Source organism: Notolepis coatsorum, assembly GCF_963971535.1.
Source record: "Notolepis coatsorum genome assembly, chromosome: 5".
Classification (NCBI taxonomy): domain Eukaryota; kingdom Metazoa; phylum Chordata; class Actinopteri; order Aulopiformes; family Paralepididae; genus Notolepis; species Notolepis coatsorum.
The window spans coordinates 133409099-133416669 of record NC_140169.1 but is presented as its reverse complement, the minus strand read 5'-3'; positions in this window follow the sequence as shown (position 1 = coordinate 133416669).

Below are 7571 nucleotides of genomic sequence, written 5' to 3'. Positions count from 1 at the left end.
CTGTATATGGAAGGACATACACACACACACACAACATAGAAATACTGTATAGGAAGGACACACACACACACACACACAACGTAGAAATACTGTATAGGAAGGACATACACACATACACACACACACACAATGCTATATATGTTATTTGATACTATCTTGTCTAGCACAGTCTCTGGAGCGTAACAGTAAGAAGCATTTTGTATGAAAGTATTCTGTACTTCTGTATGACAACTATTAAAGAACTTGAACTTGAACACACACATAGAAATACTGTATATGGAAGACATACACACACACACACACAACATAGAAATACTGTATATGGAAGGACATACACACATACACACAACATAGAAATACTGTATATGGAAGGACACACACACACACACACACACACACACACGCACACGCACACACACCACACACATTCTTTCAGGATTCCATGGAAGAAGAGATCTTGTATCTCAATGGGACATTCCTGGATAAATAAAGGATAAATAAAAATAAAAAATACAGCTCAGCTCAGCTCACCTCTGAACTCCATGCTGCCCTATTGTGTCTAGATCACATCCCTGGAAGGACCCTTGGCTGTAAGTCAGTAAGCAGGATAGGTAGTAATAATAATAGAACAAAGTGCAAGTAATAATGATAATAAATAAATTGATCTAATAATAATAAAAAACACATACATTTTTTTTAATAACGGCTCCTACCAAGTATGACTTGGTTCCCTTCGTTTGTACCAAAACGCTGTTCAAAATGATCAGATTTGTTCACGAACGTCACATCTCTGTCAGTTAGGGACATTCGCTATTGTAGGCCAGCCCTCCTGGTCCAGCAAATAAGGATCCCTTTATATTCTGGCTATTGTCTCAGTATTGCTGAGTAGGATATGGTGGCGATCCTAGAATTTGAGTTTACTCTATTGTCACACTTGAGAATCACTCTGCACTGTCTGCTGAATGTCTAACTGGTTAACTGTAATCCATTGCATTTATCTATTTATTTTATTTATCAATTTTTTTTATCTATTATTAACTGTAAAAAAAATTCTAACAAACATACATAATTTAATCATTTATATATTTTAATTTCAATCTTTATTTTTGGCATGTGTTTTGTCCTTCCCAACCTGAGAAAGCAAGCCAAGGAGCCAGGCTTTCTGGGGAAAAACCACCCTCCTCTGGGCGATCAAGGAGCCAAGAGAGAGAGAGAGAGAGAGAGAGAGAGAGAGAGAGAGAGAGAGAGAGAGAGAGAGAGAGAGAGAGAGAGAGAGAGAGAGAGAGAGAGAGAGAGAGAGAGAGAGAGAGAGAGAGAGAGAGAGAGAGAGAGGAAGAGAGAGAGAGAAGAGAGAGAGAGAGGGGGGGGGGGAAAGAAGACAGGGAGAGAGAGAGAGAGAGAGAGAGAGAGAGAGGGGGGGAGGGGGGAGAAGACAGGGAGAGAAGAGGAAGAAGACAAGGGGAGAGAGAGGAAGAAGACAGGGGGAGAGAGAGGAAGAAGACAGGGAGAGAGAGAATATGAAACGAATCAGAGCCAAACGCCCGATAGGTTTCATTCATTAAAAATATCCATGCGGGATTCACATTTGCAATGCTCCGTTATTAAAAAACCACATAGTGTGTGTAGCAGTCCCTCGAATTAAAACACGATTCTCCAACTGATGTTGACCATTTATTTCAGTTCCTTTCATATGATCATTAACACCGTATAAGAACTGTGGTACAGAAAGGAAGAAAAGGAGGGGTGATTAGATCATTTTCTCCGTCACTTATAATAATAATAATGGATTAATAATGGATTGGATTTATATAGCGCTCTTCTCTGACTGACTGTTGCTCTGACTCAGAGCGCTTCACAGAGTCCATTATTCGTTCATACACAGTCATACCGGTGGTGGTAAGCTACAATTGCAGCCAGAGCTGCCCTGAGGCAGACTCACGGAAGCGTGGCGAATAATCAACGCCTACGGCCCCTCCGACCACCACCAACATTCATTCACATGCATACACATTCATACGAGGCAAGTAGGTTAAGTGTCTTGCCCAAGGACACAACGGCAATGGGATGGACATGGGCTTGAGCGGGATTCGAACCACCAACCCTTCGATCATTGGACGCCCCGCTCTACCCCTGAGCCACGTCGTTAGCTACCAGAAGCTCTAAGCTAGGCTAACAACTAGGGATGCTCGATATTGACTTTTTTACCAATACCGATATACCGATATTGTCCAACTCTTAATTTCCGATACCGATATCAACCGATACCGATATATGCAGGGTTTCCCCCCCCCCCAAAAAACGGAATAATTTCAGGTAATTAACATTACATATCTCTTGTTGTGGAATTAACACAACATTATGCATACTTTTGACAATAAATAAAATCAGAATTTGTTCTTACTTACTTGCCTGGGTAAATAAAGGTTATTAGAAATGTAAAAAAAAAAATATTATTATTATTTTTTTGAAAACCGATACCGATATTTTCCGATATCACATTTTAATGCCGATATCGGCCGATAATATCGGTAGACCGATAATATCGGACATCTCTACTAAGTAAGGGATACTGTATAGCTACGAGGTCATTGTCGCAAAAATAATTGACCTACACAGAGTTTAAAATACCGAGCCGCCTCGGCGAGGTGTTTTAAACGTCAGTGAAGGTCAATTATTTTGCGACAATGATCGAGTATAGCTATACATTATCCCGCTTATTACATGGCTAATTTACTAACAATATACCTAATTCATTTTACATCGACTCGCAACACTGGTTCTGGCTCCGCTCGTTGCTCCGCCCTGTCATCGCTGGCAGCTTCCCCAGCAGCCGGCAGTGTCTGATTGCACTGATGTCAGTGGGCTTGATTGCGAACAGCTGCGCACAGCGGTCATTATTGTTCCACAGCGGTCATTATTGTCTGATAACGGACCTCTGATGCGCGCTATTGACCAATCACAAGCAAGCATTTCGGCGAATGTGAAAACGCCATGTAATAACAACCATTAACTTCAACACAGAGCCAAACAACGATTAGAAAAATAGGAATAACGTTATGTAAGGTTCACACCATATTAACACTTTGATCGCCATGGTTAAATTCATAATTTACCATCCCTAGCCAGCTCTATTTGTCTATGGAGAAGTTCCCCTTCTTTGCAGGGCTATAACTTTTTAAATTCTATTGCTAAATTGACATTATTATGGCCCATTCAATGTCCTATATCTATTGTTCAGGGTGTAGCAACGTTATACTTTTTCATTCACATATTCATACTAAAATACGGTCTAAAGTATAAGTATGTTTTTATCGTTTTCTGCAGCTTTCTCCAGAACTTGATTTATAGCCCCAAATGCATTATATTGATGATCAAATACAGTTTGGTAGCGATCGGTGCCAGATAAAAAATTTCAACTGGAGGTACTTCTAGAAGTTACTACGTATCATCTGATGTTGACCGGATGGGCGGGGGGTCGTTTATAATTCCGTGGGCAACGTTATATCATTCATCTAGTGTGGGTCATATGATCATCAGAGCAGTTTATATGGAACACGTTAGAAAATAACGCTGAAACTCACCGTGGCTTCCTCGCGCCGTTGGGGGATGAGCGTGGAACAGAATTTCTTCTATTATGGGATGGAGAAATACCGGATCCATTTCCAGGTTGTATAATAGTATATACGTCCAAATCATGTTGTTTATTGAGTTAGGGTGAGCAATCGATTATCCAGTGTGTCAAGATGGAGTCCCGGGAGCTATAGCGAGTGGTCGGACCGAATTTGGATGAGCACCAGTTTCCTGTTTCCGGTTTGCTGTTTGGGCGATCTGCCGATCGGCCACCAGATGGCGCTCTTGAACCGTTAGAGAGTTGAGAGGAGATCAGCAGTATATCTCCCCGGAGGAGAAATTTGATTTCGATCACAGATTTTTGAAATATTGATATCAAAGACGAGTTACGGCGTCTTCGGCAGAATGAGCATGGCGGGGAAAGACGAGTTCCAGCGTTTTCGGCGATTAAAGTGTTAACACACATTTTTGCTTCTTCGGGGGTTGCTATTAATAACAGAAGTGTCTTTATAGATATACTTTGTCTACTATTTCACGACACTGCACCTTATCCTTTGGCGTAATATTCTCACTCTGGAAAAAGCCGGGAGCCAAAACCGGATATTAATCTTGACGCACAGTGCGTATGTACCAAGCTTCCGCTTTTACAAAGTAAAAGTCACCACAACCAAAACACAACGTAAGTAAGAAAACATGTCGTAGATAATTACACATTGGAAATTTAAGTCCCTTTTTAAATTATATCTAGGAAACTAAATTGGATCCTTTACAGTGTGTGTCGCGACTCGCGAGCGCCCTATCCGTATAACTATGACGTGCATTATTATTATTATTTTTTATTATTATCTTGTTCCCCCCTTCTTTTTCCGTTTTTCTCCCCTCCCAATGTTAGTCGTTATGCCAATTCCCAATCCCCTTCCTGGTCGTTGCGCACTCTACCCCCTACCGTCGGTCTGGGAGGGCGGAGACTACCACATGCTTCCTCCGACACATGTGTACCCAGCCCACCACTACTTTTCACCTGGCAGCGCGGACTCTCACTGGGAGAGTGTAACGTGTGGAAGGTCACACTACCTCTCCTAGATCCTTCCCTTGCTGTGCAGGCGCCCCGACCAAACTGTAGGAGTCGCTGTTTACAACGACCAGGACCCACCCTCGCCGGGTTTCCCACCCGCTAACACCGCCAATTGTGTTAGTATGGACGGTCGGCCAACCCGGAATCACCACAGCTGGATTCGATCCCACTGTCTCTGTGGTCGGCACCCTGGAGTAGTTGGCCTTAACGTCCATTCACTCGCTCTTAATTCCCTTAACTTCCATCCACTCCCTGTTTACAAAACCATGTATTATTTTGGCCACTAGTGGCGCTGTTGCGAGTTTGTGGATGCTGCGCTGTATCCACATTTAGGAGAAGAAGAACAGAAGAAGAGCAGAGCTGGAGAAAGTAGCGTTTTTCAACCTGTTAATGTTTGAAGGTGAGTTTAAACTACTAAATAAGATCCGATTCCTAAACACTGTCACAACAGCAGTCATATTGTATATTTTCAACAATACGTTTGTTTACCAATAGGTTATTGGGTTTTGTTTAAAGAGACTCCAATTGAATTGATTTACCGAGTGACTGAGTTATGGGTAGTTTACATCATTGGTATATAATTATATATATATCTGTACATATCTCTTACCTACTCTTACTAGTTACACTGCTGGCCAGTATGACTTACTACCATAGTGTCTTTATACCTGTATCACTGTACATATTAATACTATATCTATATCTGTACATATCTCTTACCTACTCTTACTAGTTACACTGCTGGCCAGTATGACTTATACCATAGTGTCTTTATACCTGTATCACTGTACATATTAATACTACAACTCTGTACATACATGTAGTACTCATAGTACTAATTTATATATGTTATACCCAGTTTAACCACCTGTACAGTGTATATTACTATTTCACGTTACTGCTACATCGTCACTCTGGTTGGATGCCAAACCTCTTTTAGTTGTACTGTACTTGTGCTGCATGATGACAATACATTACAATCTGCACTGAATTAGTCACAGAATGTTTTGGGACTAGAAGGTTTACAGGGTTAACCGGCTGTTGTGTGGCAGTGAAAGGGTTAACCTTCTGTGTATTGTTGAAGGTTTAGTCCACATTGTTTATTGAACAAAAATACAATATGAAGGTTGGCCTTTAAGCCAGAAACAATAGTACTGTTACATTTGTGACATACGATATGCAAATATACAGTAAGGAACCTGACGCAAACTTTGCCATCACAACCATTGAACTATTATAATAGTTAGGATCTATGGGTAACAGTACTGTATATTTGCATATCGTATATGTCACAAATGTAACAGTACTATATACCTGTATGTCATGTATGTCCCTATGTCATAAATGTCATGATGTCATGTATGTTGTGTGTGTCATAAATGTCACTATGAATTGAAAATAGGGGACCCTGATGTAAACAAGACAAACGTCTTTCTCTGGTCTGCATCCCCTTAACAATTGTGTGTATTGAGCCGTACTGTATTGTACCCATTCTGCAATCTGTTAAATAAAGTTTTCATTCATTCATTCAGTGAGATGCTGGAGAAGCAGCAGAAACAACAACAGCGGCTCCCCAAGAGGACACACAACTGGTCAGCCAAAGTCCCGGTTCCTCAGAGATGGCTCCACCATCCACTTTTTTTTTATCAGACTGGAGCGGTGAGATACTGTACTTCTACTGCTCCACTAAGGTCTTCCAGACCTATGCAGCAGAAGGACGCCATTCCAGGACTTTGTTGAGACAGAGTTTTTTCAGAGGGAGTTGGAGGCCTGGAGGGATGTCTTTATTCTCCTTTATTTTATATATCAGAGGATTTTATAGTATGTCTGCACTTTATGTGCTCATTTCATAATTCATGTATTTTACATTCTACTAAAACTGAATCAAACCATAAACAAGGTGGCCCTAAAGGATGTTAGATCCTAATGTGAAAAACTGTGATTTTATATGTCTGCTCATTTGACTTATTTCTACTTTTATCTTTACGCCCCACTATCTGCTGGGTGCATACTATAACCTTATCATGTTTTGTAACAGATTACAGAAGCATATTGGAACGTGAGGTTCTGATATGAATTGATTAATATATCTGCATTATTTTATCCCACTTTATGCTTTGCTCTTGCTGCTTGTTTTACACTGATTTTATGTTTTATTTCTTACTGATGTAAAGCACTTTGAACTGCAATCCCCTGTATGAAAGGTGCTATACAAATAAAGTTATTATTATTATTATTACTGAGACACAGTTATTTCAGATAGATAGTTTTTAAACCAGCTCAAAGCCGTTTTTCCAAGACCTATATGCAACCAAGCCTCTGCAGTAATGCGTGATCCACAGAGTCAAACGCTTTAGACAGATCAACAAACAATGCTGCACAGTGTTTTTTCTTGTCTAGTGCTTCAATTATGTCATTTGAGACTAGCATAGTCGCTGAAGTACTATGGATCTGAAGCCTGACTGAGACTTGTTAAGAATATTATGGTCAGCTAGAAACTCTTTGTTTACAAGAGATTCAAAGACTTTGGCCATTACAGACAATCTGGAAATAGGGCGATAATTATTTAGGTCAGAGGGGTCTCCGCCCTTTAACAAGGGGAGAACCATGGCCGACTTCCATGAGCTAGGTAATTCACCAGATATGATATGAACATTTCCTGATGACGCTGCCATTTTAGCTCTAATTAAGAATGACAGTGACCTAGCTGACTATTATTTGGAAATCCAGTGGTTTGTAAACTGGTGCGACAATAACTGTCTGGTTTTAAATGTTAAGAAGACTGAGGAGATGGTGTTTGACCCCAGAGGTGTTGGGGACCACAGGCCTGTGGTCATCCACACACAGTCCTGTGCATAAATTAAGAAACATGATTTAAGTTGACAAAAACCTCTGCCGCTACAATCTAATGATAATCTAAATATGT